Genomic DNA, 19,565 nt, shown 5'->3' with positions numbered 1-19,565 from the left:
TCTGATTGTTTTGTTCTATTTATTTAAAAATGTCATTGACATGTTGATTTGGATTGCATAAATTTGTGTATTGCTTTGGGTAACATGGCCCTTTAGCTGTGCTGATTCTACCAATTCATTTATGATTTCCTCCTTTTACTTACATTTCATTTCATTTGTGTTATATGAGACTTTACTACTCTAATTACAATCTGTGGGGAGGGTGCTTCCCTACAAACCTAACAAGAAATTTTTCATAAAACAACCAAATGTTTAACCATTCAACACAATTTTGACATTATCTATCTGGAAATAATATCAGATTTAACAGATTAAGAATTCAGTCCTATAAGAATGCTCCCCTCCTACCTAACTTCAGATGCCAATTGCAAGCTCAGGTTATCACCTGTGCTTCTCATCAACCCACTATAGATTGAAGAGTTCCCATGTCTCTTTTTTAAATGTAATTTGATAAAGCCCCTCACAGAACTGATTTAAATAGTATCCTTACTAGGTAACCTGTTTATATGAAAAAGGTATAACTCAGGAACAACCAGATGTAAGAATTCATATGGCAGTATAGGAGAAAGGTCTCAGATTTTCCATATCTTTTCTAAGGCTGCCACTCCCTTTAATCTTGGGGTGTACCAACCTAGAAGCTCTCTGAAACCCAACCATTTGGGTTCATATGTATACGTGTTTATGTAAATAAAATTGATTAAATAATTGGCCTTTGGAGATTGATTTAAACTCCATTGTCTCTCCCCCTCCTGAAGGTCAGGTGTATGAGACTGAAATTTTCAACCCTCCAGTCACAAGGTTGGTTCTGTTGTTTACCAATCCTCATTTTTTTGTTACCTAGAGGCTTTCTAATGTCACCTCATTAACATAGCAAAAAATCCTTGATTCTTCTCAATACATGGGAAATTACAAAGGTTTAAGAGGGATCTCTGTGCCAGAAACAGGATAAAGACTGAATATGTATTTCTAATTATAACTCACAATATCTTATTTGTTCTAATTTCTTTACGTAAATGCTTAAACAAGTTATATTTAGACATAATTTTTTATATGTTTTTAAGGCTTTTTTCTCTTTTTCAAATCACAAATAGGCCTTTTTTGTCCCTACTAAACAGATTCTTGCACTGGGGGCTAATATCTATCAGCTCATATAACTTTAGCACCTGTATCATCTACAGTAGCTTTTCCAGAACTGCAACCTTCACCATGAAGCTCCATGAGTTTTCTCAATTCGAACTTGGGCTTCAGTATTTTGACTTTTCTAACAAAAAATCATGAAGTGGGTAAATAGATTGGCAAGGTTTTTCTATGCCTTTTCCAATGCTATCTGGAATCAACTTATTGGCCACTTTATCCAAGTCATTTTTCTATATCTCTCAGGTCATGATTTCCATCATCTTCTTCTGGATTTGACATATCTGTTGATGCTGAGCATAAGTCTTCCAAAACCGATTTTTGCATTTTTTTTTTTACTAAAACCAACACAAAATAGAGAAATGAAGATGGCAGGGAGGTAGGTGGGAGTGGAGCCTAGTTCTCCCCATGCCCAGTTGGAACACTTAGCTGATCTTCTGAGAAACAGAGTGAAGAGCCAAAGGGATCCCAGCTTATATGAAGTTTGGAGGTAAAAATATTGCAGAGGATATTAAAAAAAAAAAAAACAGATGGTGAGGGAATTGCACTGGGATGGTAAGGTCCCTGGAATCTGCACAGGGACCAAGGCTGCTGCAGCCTCCAGTAGAGTGCCTGCCACAGGATAGGGGAAGGGGAGTTAAAACATCAGTTCCCTGCCGTACCAGAGTAGGGAGGAAAGCCTGGCATCAGGAGGGACAGAGATACTGAGAGTCACTGGGGAGAATAGAGAAAAAGTGGGAGACACACAAAGGCAGTACATATTTGTTGGGACTGTGGACACTGACACCAAGAGAAATTGAGGTGCTGGGTGGCACCTGGAAAAGGAAGGAATTGGGTTGTATTGAACCTTGACTTGGATAGTCTCCAGACTGGTTGGAAAGTTGGGCTGTGTGAAAAGCCCTACACTTGTTAAGAATACCAGGCAGCTGCTTTGTAAGGAACTCTCCAGCAGTGGCTGACTTGCCTCATGAGTGATTTCACCTGCATGCACCCAGAGACTGAATGACAGAGCAAAACCACAACCCAGCTTGTCTAGGGCTCTACGCCCAAGATTGACTAATGCTTTTGAGCAGCTGAGTGGCTGATTTGAGCCTGGCAGGTCATAGAGGACCTCAGCTACAGGTTGCAAAACTGTGACCCAGACCTGGCCCCTATTTTCTCAAAAATATAGGAAGGGAGAAAAAGGAAGCCTATCCCCCCTCTTCCTGTGGCATTAGGAAGACCAGCAGAACTCACTGAACACGTTTAAAGTCAGCAGGAGACTTATTATTGTTATTCATTTCTTTTTGGATCCCCCCTCTTTTTTTCCTTTTTGTTTTCTTTCCCCAAGTGAGACAATAAGACATGGAGTTACAAAGGGCCCAAGACAGATTGAAAGGGGGAGCACAAGGCAAACCCCCAAAACGGAGAAAATAAGACAAATGTCACTTTGCTATTCCATACAGCTGGCATTTTATTGTTTATGTGTACTATTATTATTTTTTCATGATTTTTCCATTTATTTTATTAGTATTTTAAAATTTCTCTTCTTTATGTTTAGTTTTGCTTGTTTTATTTTTCTATTTAATTGCATTGTTTGACTGTTTTTTCTTATTCTCTCTTTATTATAATTTAATGTTCCTTCTTTCATTTCACCCATGTTCCAATAAAACACAACTCTTGATTGGGTACTTTCTATTCTGGTTATCCAAATCATATATTTCTTGTACTATTGTTATTGCAGTTCTACTGTAAGTAATTTCTGTTCTATATAATTGTACATATTACACAGCAACAATCATCCCTGATCTTAGACCACTTCCCTTTATTCCTGAACATTACTAGTATTTTAATTCTATTCTTTCTCACATTATGCCTACTTTTTATCCTTTACTCTCACTATATTTCATCATCTAATCTTGCACAAGTGCTCTGTTTTCTGGATTCAGCTCACAATTCTCCTCCCCTCTAACAAGAGTCTTATTATCCTTTCACCTTTCATAAAAAGTGGCTAGTTGGGAGAAACATCAGAGTTAATGCTATACTTATCCAAAGAATCTCCTATCTCCTCTCTACTTGCTGGTATTTTAAATACCATGAAATACTCTCCCACTGTCTTAACCTCTTTGGCCTGCCCTCTGCCAATGATCACACACAAGAATAGGTGGGAACTGTGAACATCAGGATACCTGCTGGAGGAGAAAAACCACCAAAAAAGGAATCTCCAAAAGGTAAAAACCCAAGTACAACAAGAGAGTTCACACACAAAAAAGAAAGGGCAAACCTAGAGCAACCAGACAAGGAGATCAAAGAGACCACACAAAATATCACAAAATTCCCATCATACAAGTTCATACTACAAAGACAGATAGCAAAGGAAACACCAGGAAGTGCAGAAACAAACAAAAAGAGTCACCTAAAAGGGGGAGAAAAAAAGAACCTTCAATCAAAAGAAATACATGACTCCCCACTAAAAAAAGATAAAGGAAATGTAAGTGACCAAACTATCAGACATAAAATTCAAAATAATGGTTATAAAGATGTTGAAGGAACTCACAGACAACTACAAGGAACTAAGTGAAAACTACAACAGTATGAAAAAAAGAAATAAAAAATATAAAGAAAAAACAGGAAGAAATGAACAATAACATCTTCGAAGTAAAAAACCCATTAGAAGCAATTACAAGAAGACTGGATGAAGCAGAGGTTTGAATCAGCCAGCTGGAGGAAAAAGTAGAAAAAGCACACAGATTAGTAATAAAAGGAAAAGAGACTCAGAAAGAATGAACAGGGGGTAAAGGAGATGCAAAACAACATGAAAAGTAATAATATCCCTTTAATAGGGATACAAGAAGAAGAAGAAGAAGAAGAGGAGGAGGAGGAGGAGTTAGAAAACCTGTTCAAAAAGTGATGATGGAAAAATTCCCTAATTTGATGAGAGAAGAAGTCAAACAAATACAGAAAACACAGAGAGTCCCAATCAAGAGGAAGCCAAAGAGGTCGACTCCAAGACACATCATAATTAAAATGGCAAAATTCTAAGACTAAGACAGAGAATCTTAAAGGCAGTAAGGGAGAAACAGGAAATGACATACAAGGGAGCCTGGTTAAGGCTAGACGCTGACTTCTCAATGGAAATGGTCCAAGCCAGAAGAAAATGGAAAGAAATATTCCAAGTAATGAAAACCAGAGGCTTGCAACCAAGACTAGTTTATCCAGCAAGGCTCTTAATTAAAATAAAAAGCCAAATAAGGACCTTTCCAGGCAAAAGAAGTCTAAAAAAATACACTTCCACAAAAATCAGCTCTGCAAAAGATGCTAAAAGGACTACTTTAAGAAAGAAAAAGAGTGAGAGACAGAAGAACACAGGTATGAAAAAAATGACAACAAATAAGTATCTATCAATAATAACCTTAAACATTAATGAATTAAATGCTCCAATCAAAAGATATAGAATAGCTGAGTGGATAAGAAAGCATGACCCACATATATGCTGCCTACCAGAGACCCACCTCAAAACAAAAGACCTATGCAGACTGAAAGTAAAAGGCTGGAAACAAGTATTTCAAGCAAAGAGACAGGAAAAAAATAAGTCGGATAGCAGTACTCATATCAGATAAAATAGACTTTAAAAAGGGGGTTATATCCTAAGAACCCTAAAACACCAATCCAAAAGAACCTATGCACCCCGATGTTCATAGCAGCACACTTTACAGTAGCCAAGAGTTGGAAGCAACCTAGAAGCCCATCAGTAAATGAATGGATCAAAAAACTATGGAACATTTACACAATGGAATTCTATGCCGCAGAAAGAAAGAAGGAGATCCTACCCTTTGCAACAGCATGGATGGAAATGGAAAGCGTTATGCTAAGTGAAATAAGCCAGGAGGTGAAAGACAAATACCATATGATCTTACCTTTAACAGGAAGCTAAACAACAGAACAAACAAGCAAGCAAAATGTGACTGAAGACACTGAAATACAGAATGGGCTGACAGGGACCAGAGGGGAGAGGAAAGAGAATTTCAGGGGAAAAGGGGAAGGATTCACAGAAACAAGTATAAAGGACACATGGACAACAACTAAGGGGGGTGGAAATGGGAGGGAGGTGGGGAGCATGGGGGTGGGCTGGGATGGGAGTGTGGGACAGAAAACTGATCTTGAACAATAATTAAATAAAATATTAAAAAATAAAAATAAATAAAAATAGAAAAAGGGCTATAAAGAGAGACCCAGAAGGATATTTCATAATACTCAAGGGACGAATCCATCAAAAACACATAAACATTGTAAATATATATGCACTGAATATAGGAGCATCCAAATACAAAAAGGAAATCTTGGAGGACTTGGAGGACAAACCTGTATAGATGTTCTAAACAAAATATCAACAAAGATATTGTGGCATCAAACAATGCCATAGATGAACTTGACTTAGCTGATGTATATAGAGGCTTTCATCCCAAAGAAGCTAAATACACATTTTTTTCAAATGCAGATGGAACATTTTCAAAGATAGATGACATGATAGGACACAAAACAAGCTTCAACAAATTTAAGATAATTAAAATCATATCAAATATTTTCTCTGAGCACAAAGAATTGAAACTAGAAACCCAACCCAAAGGAAAAAACTCAAAAACACTCAAGCTCATGGAGATTGAATATAATGCTATTAAACAATGAATGGGTCAAAAATAATATCCAGGAGGAAATTTAAAAGTTGCTGGAATAAAATAAAAAAGAACTCTCAACAATCCAAAACTTATGGGACACGGCAAAGGCAGTCCTGAGAGGGAAGTTCATAGCAATGCAGACCTACCTAAAAAAAAATGGAAATACTTCAAATAAACAAACTAACCCTATGCCTACAAGAACTAAAGAAAAATAACAAAGAGAGCCCAGAACAAGTAGAGGGAAGGAAATAACCAATTTGACAGCAGAATTAAATGACATTGAGACTAAAAGCACAATTCTAAGGATCCATAAAACCAGGATCTGGTTCATTGAAAAGATAAACAAAATCACTAAGCCTTTAAGCAGACTTGTCAAGAAAAAAATAGAGAGAATCCAAATAAATACAATCATAAATGAAAGAGAGAGAGTACAACTGATATCACAGAAATGAAAAAAGATTGTAAGAAATGACTGTAAAGACCTATATGCCAAAACGAATTGAAAACCTAGGTGAAATTGACAAATTTCTAGAAAAATACAATCTTCCAAAATTCAATGAAGGAGAATAAGAAAGCTTGAACAGACCAATAACTGCTGACAAAATTGAAGCAGTAATCAAAAAACTTCTGACACACAAAAGCCCTGGACCTGACAGTTTCACAGGAGAATTCTACAAATTATTTAAGGAAGAGCTAACCCCTATCTTTCACAGACTATTCCCCAAAATGCAAGAAGATGAAAGACTCCCACAATTTTTTTATGAAGCCTAATAATCCTAATTTCAAAACCATATAAAAGACAAGAAAGAAAGAAAACTTCAGGCCAATATTGCTGATGAACATAGACACTAAAATCCTCAATGAAATATTGGCAAACTGCATCCAGCAATATATCAAAGAGATCATACACCATGATCAAGTAAAATGCATCTCAGGGATGTAAGGAAGGTACATATCAATATTTACATATCAATAAATGTAATACATCACCTAAGCAAAAGCAAAGACAAAAATCACATGATCATATCAATAGATGTTGAAAAAGTACCCTATAAAGTACAGCACTCATTTATGATAAAAAACATACAGAAAAGTAGGAGTAGAGGGAGCATTTTTGAACATAATAAAGGTCATATATGAGAGACGTACAGCCAACATCATACTCAATGGGCAAAAACTAAAATATTTTCCACTAAGATCAGGAACAAGACAAGGTTGTCCACTTTCACCACTTCTGTTCAACATAGTATTGAAAGTCCTAGCCATAGCAATCAGACAGAAAAAAGAAATAAAAGGTATCCAAATTGGAAAAGAGGAAACAACTGTCATTGTTTGCAGATGACATAATAGTGTACATAGAAAATCCTATAGACTACACCAAACAATTTCTTGACCAAATAAATGAATTTGGCAAAAGAGCGTAATACAAAGTCAATATTCAGAAATCAAAGGCATTTTTGTATACCAACAATGAAGCATCAGAAATAGAAATCAGGAAAAAATATCTCATTTGATATAGCAACGAGAAAAGTAAAATACCTAGGAATAAAAGTAACCAAAGACGTAAAAGATCTGTACTTACAAAACTACACAAGATTGAGAAAAGAAGCTAAGGAACGCATGAACAAATGGAAACATATACTGTGTTCGTGAATTAGAAGAATTAACATCATCAAATGCCCATAGTACCCAAAGCAATTTATAGATTTAACACAATACCTATTAAAGTAACAATGACACATTTCACAGATATAGAACAAACACTTCAAAAATTATATGGAGCCATAAACAACTTGGAATACCTGTAGCAATCTTAAGAAAGAAGAGCAAAGTCAGAGGGATCACAATACCTAATATCAAATTATATTAGGTAATGTAATCAAAGACCAATGTAATCAAAACAGCCTGGTACTGACTTAAGAACAGACTCATGAACAAATGAACAGAATAGAGAGCACAGAAATAAATGCAAGTATCTATGGTCAATTAATATTCAAAAAAGAGAGCAGCAACAAAAAATGGAGCAAAAATAGCCTTTTCAACACATGGTGTTAGGAGAGGTGGGCAGCTACATGCAAAATAAATGAGACTCAAGCACCAATTTATATCATACAGAAAAATAAATTCAAGATGGATTAAATTTTAAATATAAGTCATGACAATATTAAGGCCAGAGGAGAACACTGGCATGAAACTCTCAGATATTGCTAATATGGAATTTTCTGAGAGCATTTTCGCTGATATGCCCTATAGAGCAAGGGACATTAAGAAAAGAACTTATGAATGGGATCTTATCAAAATAAAAATCTTCTGCACAGCTAAAGAAAACAGCATTAAAGTGAAAAGAGAACTAACTTTATGGGAAAACATATTTGCTAATGATACCTCAGACAAAGGTTTAATCTCCAAAATACATAAAAAACACACATGACTCCACTTTAAGAAGACAAGCAATCCAATTAAAAAATGAGCAAAGAACTTGAACAGACACTTCTCCAGGGAGGACATACAGAGGGTCCAGAGACATATGAAAAGATGCTCAGCATCACTAGCTATCAGAGACATGAAAAGTAAAACCATATAATGAAATACCACTTCACACCAGTCAGAATGGCCATATCATAAACAAAGCAACAAATAACAAGTGTGGGAGAAGTTGTGGAAAAAAGGGAACCCTGGGGCACTTTTGGTGGAATTGCAGACTGGTGCAGCCACCTTGGAAAACAGTATGGAATTTTCTTAGTAAACTAAAAATGGAACTGCCTTTTTACATGGCAATTCCTCTTGTAGGATTATATCCTGAGAACCCTGAGACACCAATCCAAAGAACCTACACACCACAGTGTTTTTAGCAGCACCATTTATAGTAGCCAAGTGCTAGAGAAAGTCTAAGCGCATATTAGTGAATGAATGGATCAAAAAATTATGGTATATTTACACGATGTTATTCTAAGCAGTAGAAAGAATGAAGGAGCTCATACCCTTTGAGACAGCATGGATGGAACTGGAGAGCATTATGGTAAGTGGAATAAGCCAGGTAGTGAAAGACCAGTACCATATGATCTCACCTTTAACTGGAACCTAATCAATAACATCAAAAAGCAAATAAAGTATAACAAAAAACATTGAAGTTCAGATCAGGCTGACAGTGACCAGAGGAGAGAGGGGAGGGGATAATTGGGGAAAAGGGTTAAGGGTTTACATGAACAATTTAAAAGACACATGGACAATAACAAGGAGGGGGGTGTGGAAACAAGGGAAGGAGGCGGGGAGGGTTGGGGGAAAAGGCAAAAATTGTACTTGAACAACAATTAAAATGTTATATAAATAAAGAGGGAAGAGAAAAAATAAAAATAAAACCAACACATAATACATGAAGCAAATACCCATCAGTATTCTTCATGTCAACATAAACTTTAATCATAGTCTGCCATATTTTGACCATGGAGATCATTTTGTCATGTTTAAGTTCCATGGCCTGGAAATTAGTCAGGCAATTTTTGCCCTGAATATCCTTAGTAATTAGCTGGAATTTTCTAAATGCAATTTCATCATTTTGAGGATTAGCTAGGCTCACTTCAAAAACACGAGGCTTCAGATCATCAGATGCAATTTGGGTTCATTGTGAATGGTGTTTTCCCCATATTTCTTATATTCAACATAGTTTGTGCCTTCATGTCATAGCAATCTTTCTTAGAAAATGGGTCAACCCTGGATTTTAAAAAAATGCTTATGTTTTATTGCAGATCACATAATCTATGATTTTTTACTTTTTTCATCTAATGACTAAGAGGCTGACTTTATGTAGTCCTCTCCCAGTGAAGTGAGGTATACATATGTAGATTGAGCTGTTCCCAATGTTTACATGCCACTTTTAAGCCACAAATGTGCACCTAAATTTTTTTCTTTAAGCATGTCTCTACCTGCATATCAGAAAGCTTCATATGTCAATTTGATATATGAGGTCTGTCCAGAACATGTCCAACCATTATTAATATAACAAGAATTGCTTTCATGGCATCAGTGCAACCTGGCAGCCAATGAGAGTAGATTGTAATGCACATGTGCAAATAATGATGACTTGACTTGACTTTACTTGTCAGTGGAGGTGGTAGATGCTGTTGAGTGAACATGTGTTCTGTGTGGCCATCACATTCAAAATGACTGGGTGAGTCGAGCAAAAAATCTGCATCAAATTTTGCAGTAAGCTTGAACATTCTTCAATGGGAACTATTTAGAGGTTTCAATAGGTTGCAGCTATGGATGACTGATGACTGGCAGCTTCATCACAACAATGTGCCTGCTTATGTAATGTCTCATGCAGGGTTAGTTGATGAAACATCAAATCACAAAGGCGACTCAGTCTCCTAATAGCCCAGATGTGGTGCGCTATGACTTCTGGCTTTTCCCAAAATTAAAAATCACCTTTGAAAGGAAAGAGATTTTAGGCTATTGATGATATTCAGAAAAATCAGTGGGACAGCTGATGACAATTGGGAAAAGTGTGAGGTCCCATGGTGCCTATTTTCATTGTCTTATGTACAGTGTTTCTTGTATATTATATCTCCTTCAATAAATGCCTCTATTTTTCATATTGCATGGAAGGATACTTTCTGGACAGATGTCATAGACTGAAGGTGTTGCTGAATAATATTTCATTGTATATACATAGCACATTTTTATCCATTCACTTGAATAAATGTTTCATGTATACTTGAAAATAATATATATTTGTTGCTAAATTCCTGAATTGTAAACATATCAATTATGTTTTGTTTATCACATTGTTTACATCTAATACATACTTATGATTTGTTTTTTTCATTAGAGATATACATTTAAAATATCCACCACTATTGTTCATTTTTAAAATATTTATATTTATCAGTCTTTGCTTTATAACTTTTAGAAAATATTTCTAGATGTGTAAATATATAAATTTCCTTCTATATAGCTAGTAATATTGCCTTACCTTTAAGACTACCATGTCCTCGATAAGTATAGCTTCCTTTTGGTTAGTGTTCTTATAGTATATCTTTTTACATCTTTTTAGTGTGAATTCTGCTTACCTATATATATGGTATTTGTGTTGTGAACATAATATGATTAAGTTGTTTTCTATTAAGTTTGACAATGTTTGCTTTTATTTTTATTATTATTTTAAATTTTTCTCAATTACAGTTTAAATTCAGTATTATTTTGTATTAGTTTCAGGTGTACAGCATAATGATTAGACAGTTATATACTTTACAAAGTTTTCCTCTGATACATCCATAACTCACCTGTTGGGCTTTACAACCCCGTGACTATAACTACCAATCTGTACTTTTCAAATTCTTCATCTTTTTCACCCAGTCACCTAAGTCCCTCCCTCTGTCAACCCTCAGTCTGTTGGTTGACATCATAGATACATCACTCTGTATGTATGAGTTTATTTCTGTCTTGCTTGTTAACATATATGCTTTTTTTCTTTAGATTCCACATACAAATGAAATCAAATGGTATTTGATTTTATTAAGACTGATTTATTTCACTTAGCATAATACCCTCTAGGTCCATTCATGCTGTTTCAAATGGTAAGATCTTGTTCTTTTTTAGGACCAAGTAACAGTCTATTGTGTATATGTAGTACAGCTTTATACAAACATTTTAAAAATTATTGTATTTTCCCTTATCATTCAACTCCCTTAAACTTTCTTCCCCACTGCAATCACCATAGCACTGCCCATATCCATGAGTCCTTTTTCCTTATTGCTGGATCCCACCCCCCCTAAACTCCCACACCCCAATATAGCTGCTGCCATCCAGCTCTCTATGTATAAGTCTGTGTCTATTTTGCTTATTAGTTCATATTGTTCATTAGATCCCACATGTAAATTAAATGATATGGTGTTTGTATTTCCCTGACTGGCTTATTTCACTTAGCATAATGTTCTCCATGTTCATTCATACTGTTGAAAAAGATAAAATTTTCTTCTTTTTTATGGCTAAGCAGTATTCTGTTTCATAAATGTCCCATAGTTGTTTTATCCACCCATCTACTAATGAACATTTGGGCTGCTTTTCTATCTTGACAATTGCAAATAATGCTGCAATGAACATAGGGGTGCATATTGTCTTTCATATTAGTGTTTTGGGTTTCTTTGGGAATATTCCCAGAGGTGAAATCACTGGGTTGAAAAAAGATCCATTTTGTAAATTTTTTGAGGCAATTCCATACTGCTTTCTCCAGTGGTTGCACCAGCCTGCATTAATAAATAAATAAATAAATAAATAAATAAATAAATAAAATTTTAAAAAAACAGCGGAAAAGTTTCCTTTTTCTCCACATCTTCAGAAGCAATTGTTTGTTGATTTGTTGATGACAGCCATTCTGACAGGTATGAGGTTATCTCTCATCCTGGTTTAATTTGCTTTTCTTTGGTGATTAATGATGTTGAGCATCTTTTCATATGTCTATTAGCCATCTATATGTTCTCTCTAGAGAAGTGTCTATTCAGATCCTTTTCTCATTTTTTAATTGAATTGTTTTTTTTAAACGTTATTTATTTATTTTTAGAGATAGGTGAAGGGGGGAGAAAGAAAGGGAGGGAAACCTCAGTGTGTGGTTGCCTCTCATACACCCCCAACTGGGAACTTGGCCATGAATGAAAGAATGTGTTCTGACTGGGAATTGAGCCGGCCACCCCCTGGTCCACAGGCTGGCACCTAATTCACTGATCCACACCAGCCAGGCAGATCGTTTGTGTTTTGGGTGTTCAGTTTTGTAAGTTCTTTATAAATTATGAATGTTAACCGCTTATCAGATGTATTGTCAAGTATGTTTTCTGATTCTATGGATTGTCTTTTTATTTTGTTGAAGGTTTTTGCTCTACGTTAACTTTTTAGTTTGATTCAGTTTCATTTGTTTATTTCTTCTTTTGTTTCCCTTGCCTGAGGATATATGTCACATGAAATATTACTATGAGCAATATCCAAAATTGTCTTGCCTATGTTTTCTTCTAGAATTTGTATGGTTTCAGGTCTAATACTCAAGTCTTTAATGCATTTTAAATTTATTCCTGTGTGTGATATAAAAAAGATGGTCTAGTTTTATTTTTTTGCATGGATCTGTCTTTTCCAAATACTGTTTATTGAATCAGCTATCTTAAGCCAATTCTATAGTCTTGCTTTCCCTCTCTAATATTAATTGACTTTAAAGGTGTAGGTTTATATATGGGCTTTCAATTCAGTTCCATTGATCAATGTGTCTGTTCTTATTTTATTTTATTTGTTTATTTTTATTTTTTTTTTACAGTTGGGAAAGTTAATTCAAATGTCATCTGTTTAATTATTGCTTGTTATTCTTTTTTATGGTATTTTTAAATTTTTAAAATATATTTTATTGATTATGCCATTACAGTTGTCCCATCCCACCCCCCTTATTTCCCTCCACCCTGCACACCCTCCTACATTCCCCCTTTAGTTCATGTCCATGTGTCACAAGTTCTTTGGCTTCTATATTTCCTATACTATTCTTGCCCTCCCGCTGTCTTTTTTCTACCTACCATCTATGCTGCTTATTCTCTGTATCTTCTCCCCCTTCTCCTCCTCCCACTCCCCTGTTGCTAACCCTCCATGTGATCTTCATTTCTATGGTTCCACTCCTGATGTAGCTGCCCTCTTGGTTTGCTTTTGTTTTAGGTGTGGTTGTTAATAACTGTGAGTTCGCTGTCCTTTCACTGTTCATATTTTTATCTTCTTTCTCTTAGATAAGTCCCTTTAACATTTCATATAATAAGGGCTGGGTGATGATGAACTCTTTGAACTTGACTTTATCTGAGAAGCACTTTATCTGCCCTTCCATTCTAAATGAGAGCTTTGCTAGATAGAGCAATCTTGGATGTAAGGTCTTTGGATTTCATGACTTGGAATACTTCTTTCCAGCCCCTTCTTTCCTGGAAGGTCTCTTTTGAGAAATCCGCTGACAGTCTGCTGGGAAGTCCTTTGTAGGTGACTGTCCTTCATCTATTGCTGCCTCTAGGATTCTCTCCTTCGTTTTAATCTTGGCTAATGTAATTATGACGTGCCTTGGTGTGTTCCTTCTTGGGTCCACCTTCTTTGGGACTCTCAGGGCTTCCTGGACTTCCTGGAAGTCTATTTCCTTTGCCAGATTAGGGAAGTTCTTCTTTATTATTTGTTCAAATAAGTTTTCCACTTGTTGCTCTTCCTCTTCCCCTTCTGGTACCCCTATAATTTGAACTAAAATAAACACCCCTATAATAAATATTTGAAATGTTTAAAGATCTCCTGGAGGTTCCTAAGCCTCTCCTCATTTCTTTGAATTCTCATTTCTCCATTCTTTTCTATTTGGTTGTTTCTTCCTTCCTTCTGGTCCACTCCATTGATTTGGGCCTCACTTTTCTTTCCATCAGTATTGGATCCCTGTGCATTTTCCTTCATTTCACTTAGTGTAGCCTTTATTTTTTAAATCTAATTTGTGACTAACATCAACCAGTTCTGTGAGCATCCTGATCACCAGAGTTTTGAACTATGCATCTGATAGGTTGGCTATCTCTTTGTCACTTAGAAATATTGGCTCTGGAGCTTTGAGCTGTTCTTCTGCTTGAGCCATAATGTTTTGGTCTGTTAGCACCAGTTATTTATGAGGAGTGGAGGCTTATGTGTTCACCAGGGTGGGTCTACCAAGTTGCTGGGTTGTGACTGGAGGCAGGGTCAGATAGGAAACAATGTGTCTGTTTGGCTCTCTCTCAGATTTTGGTCCTGTCTGCCACTTCCCACAAGCAAATTGGGCCCTTCTGGTGCTGGTCCCCAGATGTGTGGGCTTGTGTACATTCTAGGACCTTGTGGGTCTCCCCAGTGAACTCTCCTGTGAGGCTGGGTGCCTCTCCCAGCACCTCAACCCCCAAAAGTTTATCCAATTGGTGCTTTTAGGCTTAACTTCCTATTGCTGGGGCCCTGAGTTGCATGATCTGTCTCACTGACCATTTTTAAACCTGCCTGGTTTATCTGCGCAAGAATGTGTGTCCGCGGTCAGCCAGCAGCCTTTGTGCCTCACTGGGTTTGCTCATTTTCTCTCTGCACCCTTGTCTGCCAACCCCCACCTCTTCTTGCAGGGACCCCTCTCCACAGGCCACTGACTTTGCCCCTCTTACTGGTCTGGATGAATGGTTTGTTGTTGTCGTACTTCGGTGCAGTTCAATTTTCTGTCTGTTTGGTTGTGTTTTTGTATCTAAATCTTTGTTGTCCTTAAATATGGTTGTGCGAGGAAGTACAGTATTTCCACCTATGCCTCCATCTTGGCCAGAAGTCTCCTGTTCTTATTTTAGTACCATGTTGTTTTAACTACTATTACCTCATAGTATAGCATGATTACTACAACTTTGTTCTTACTCAGGATCACTGTTGCTATGCAGGGCCTTTTGTGGTTCTATATAATTTTTTTGAAATATTTGCTCTAGTTCTGTGATATACATCTTTAGAATATTGATAGGAATTGCTTTAAATCTATAGATTGCCTTGGGTTATATGGACAATTGAATGATTCTAATACTTTCTATCCATGAAGACTGTATGTGCTTCCACTTACTTGTATCTTCAATTTCTGTCTTCAGTGTCTTATAATTTTCTGAATACAGGCCTTTTACACCCTTCGTTACATTTAGTCCTATGTGTTTTAACTTTTTTGAGCTATGTGAATGATAGTTTTCTTAATTTCCCATTTTGTAGTTCATTATTGGCATATAAAAATGAAACTGATGTCTGGATATTAATTTTGATCCTATTTCACTGAATTTATTTATCAGTTCTAGTAGTTTTTGGTGGAATCTTTGGGATTCTTTATGTACAGTATCATGCCATCTACAAATAAATACAGTTTTACTTTTTTTTTTTTTTTTTACAATTTGGATGCCTTATTTTTCTTTTTTCTAATTGCCATGGCTGGGACTTCCAGTACTATGTTGAATAAGAGAAGTGAAAACGGACATCCCTCTCTTATTCCTGATCTTAAGGGTAATGCTCGTAGTTATTACTCACTGAGCATGTTAAGATCTTATTTTTTATGACCAAGTAATATTTCATTGTGTTTATGCACCATAACTTTTTTAAAAGATTAATTCATCTACTCATGGATACTTGGGTTGTTTCCATTGCTTGGCTGTTGTAAATGACAGTGCAATGAATACAGAGATGCATATATTCTTTCAAATTACTGTTTTGGCTTTCTTTGGATAAATACCCAGAAGTGGCATTCTCTAGGTCATAAGGTAATTTCATTTTTAATTTTTCAAGGAAATTCCATACCATTTTTTATAGTGACTGCATCAATCTGCATTCCTACAAACAGTGCTCAAGGTTCCATTTTCTCCACATCCTTAACAACAACTGTGTTGATTTATTGATGATAGCCATTCTGACAGATGTGAGGTAATCTCTCATTGTGGTTTTAATTTGGATTCCTCTGGTAATTAAAAATGTTGAGCATCTTTTTATTTGTCTATTGGCCACCTGTATGTCCTCTTTGGAGAAATGTCTATTCATATCCTTTTCCCATTTCTCAGTTAGAATTCATAATCTTTCTCTTATAATTAGTTTAGTGAAATTCTTCTTTATTTAACCTTAAATATATCATGTTATTGCTTTTTAGTATTGTTTCTAAACAATAGAAACAATATGTGAACTTTTTCTATTGTTTCTTCTCCATGACTTTCTGTCTGCTTTCTCAATTGTTTTCAATAATACCATTTTTATCATTTATTAACTTATTGTTTACTGGACTTTTGCTACTCACTTATTGGTTATCCTGGGAACATTTACATTAATCCTAAGCTTATTGAATTTTAATACAACTTAGTATTCTACCACTTCATGGTAGTGCAATGATTCTAGAAGTCTTTGTAAAAAAATTAATATAAATGTTGCTATTTTATTTTTAAATAATGTCCACACTTTATTTATTTTTTAACATTTTTATTTATTTATTTTTAGAGGGGAAAGGAAGGAGAGAGGGAGAGAAATATCAATATATGGTTGCCTGTTGTGTGTCCCCCCCGGGAACTGGCCTGCAACCCAGGCATATGCCCTGACTGGGAATTAAACCGCGACCATCTGGTTCGCAGGCCTGCACTCAATCCACTGTGCTACACCAGCCAGGGCTAAATGTTGCTATTTTAAAATCAAGCTATACCTGCCATCTCAGATGGGAGCAACTACCTTGTATTTCTTATGCCTCAAACCTTGGAATATTATAACATGGCAAAATAACCTTTGATCTAAGCCTAAATCAATATTGTGTTATAATTTTTTTTCAAGAACAAAAAAGCAGATATTATGTCTGAAGGACCTAGAGTTTCTGCATTAAAAATTTAAAGAAATTTTTAAGATTAACATCACTATGTTAGCTTATTTGCATCAATAAAAATGTTTTTCTTCTATTGATGTAACTGACCTGCTTCTCTTTTAAATAAATAACCCATAACTTTTTCTCCTAGTCAAAACACTATTTGGGGTTCTGAATCAGTGATTTTCTAATATCTGAACTTTTTCATCTAAAATAAATGCTTGTTGTTTCTCATTTTGAAAACCCAATTATTTTTAGTTTACGACTTTCAGTCTATTTACACTTTTCCTAACTTGTATGCTTCTGTTTCCATATATTGTATTTCACATAATAAATTTAACATTAAAAATTGAAGTTAAATTTATCTAACACAATAAATACTTACTTTGATTTATTTAGTCTTTTTATTGCTCAGCTTTGCTGAGATGGAGGCTCAGCAAAGAGTTAGAGGCTAGCATTACTAGTTGACCTTAATCAAATCAGAAATTGCAATTATTCAAGTCTTAATTTCAATCCCTATGATGGCTACTCTACTTTTTTTTTCTATTTCAGATTGACTTTTTCCTCTCACTACGTAAAGTTTTAGAATGTAAGGTTTTAAAGATTCAACCTAAAGCCTGTGGTGTTTACCACGGCTTCTCTTTCTAAGTAGGTCCCAACTTCCAACATTTGTTGCAGCCTCATGATTTTGTTGATGGTTCTGCTCAGTGTCTTATCTTCTCAGGAACCAGTTTGGGAATTAGCAGATGCCTGTAAATGAAGGTTCAAATGCCAGTTTGGTTCTACCTACCAAATGCCAGCACTTCTCACGTTTCTGAGATTAAAGCCGTATAACTCCTCAATGCCTTAACAGTTTTCAGATGCACAAAATTTTTTGAAATCTATTATTTGGCTGTTTTCAGCAGGATACATTTTTTCTAAATAATGTGGCCTATCATTGTTGAATTAAAATTTTGTAATTTAAAAGTCAACAAAATCAGCAAAGTTCATGGCCTTGCAAGTTCAAAAATGCATGCAGTAATTAAGGATGCAGATGGAAACATTAATCTATATTAGTTAATGTAGGCATCATTACAAGAGTGACATTTGTTTCCTCAAGTTACAGAGATCAAATGTGATGATGATAATGATGATGATGATGATGATGATGATGAAGGTAGTGGTGGTGGTTCTAATGATACTAGAAACTAGTAATTTTTGAACATTTATTGTATGTTTTTTTACATACTGTTCATTTAATTATCTTAATAGCACTATAAGAAATGTGACATAATTTTTCTCATTTTAAAGATGTAGGTGCCAAACTCACAGAATTACAGAATTTGTCCAAGTTATATCTATATAAAGCCAGGTAGTCTAAAAATACTCTTGTTTTAATTAGTATTTTTGTGACTTTTGTGGGTAAAAGAAATTAGAATATCTTTGTATAGTATTAGAACAGGGGAAAGAGATGTCTTTAGAACTTGGAGGTGGGACTCAATATGGAGAGTCATTTTTTAAAAAAGGTTCACTTAGTTATTTATTTTTAGAGAAAGGGAAAGGTAGGGAGGAGAGGAAGAGAAACATTGATGTGCAAGGGAAGCATCAATCAGTTGCCTCTCACACACCTCCAACTGGAGACCTGGCCTGCAACCCAGGTATGTGCCCTGACAGGGAATGGAACCAGTGACCTTTAGGTTTGTGGGACAACACCCAACCCACTAAAACATAAAATTAAGCCTATGGAGAGTCAATTTATATAGAAAAGTTAGGGAAATTGATAGATAGACAAAAATGATTATTAAAATGGTTGGAGAAAGGGTAATAGTACTATGATAACATTGAACAGAAAGTAAAATTTAGTAAAAATACAGGTGAAATCTTGAAAAATCTGTATTTTAGCTAATGATAATGTACCAACGTTCTTAGTTTTGGCAAATTTACCAGAGTTAGGTAAATGTTAACTTTAAGGGGACCCAGGTAAAAGTCATATAGAAACTCTGTACTTATTATCAAACATTTTTATTACATTTGAAATTATTTCAAAATAAAGTATTTATTTAAAAATTTCTAGTAAAATCTAAACAAAGGTCAGAATTTCTGAAGTACCTGATAAGATCACCTATATAGGCGTGTACCTCATAAAATAGCACTTTTTTGGAGGGCATGCACTGTATGATATAAACTAGGAACAAATAAAAAATGGAATATGAACAATTGAAATAAAAATTTAATTACAAATAGATGGTCATGTTTATTTAAAATGAAAAAGATAGATATTTAAATTTAGTATTAAAACTATTACTCTGTCAGTAAATGAATGGATCAAAAAATTATGGTACATGTACACAATGGAATTCTATGCAGCAGAAAGAAAGAAGGAGCTACTACCCTTTGCAATAGCATGGATGGAACTGAAAAGCATTAAGCTGAGTGAAATAAGCCAGGTGGTGAAA

The 19,565-nt window shown here is 35.3% G+C and overlaps 1 pseudogene; it reads right to left on the bottom strand.

The window, feature by feature from the left end:
* Positions 1-1,107: 1,107 nt before the first annotated feature.
* The window catches only part of LOC118982319 (40S ribosomal protein S3a-like), a 46,429-nt pseudogene continuing 27,971 nt past the window's right edge, over positions 1,108-19,565 (bottom strand).

This window comes from Sturnira hondurensis, unplaced genomic scaffold, assembly GCF_014824575.4.
Source record: "Sturnira hondurensis isolate 20B ecotype Veracruz unplaced genomic scaffold, ASM1482457v3 Scaffold0025370, whole genome shotgun sequence".
NCBI classification, from domain to species: Eukaryota; Metazoa; Chordata; class Mammalia; order Chiroptera; family Phyllostomidae; genus Sturnira; species Sturnira hondurensis.
Note: the sequence above shows the minus strand (reverse complement) of the source record. Positions and strands in the feature narration are given on the sequence as shown.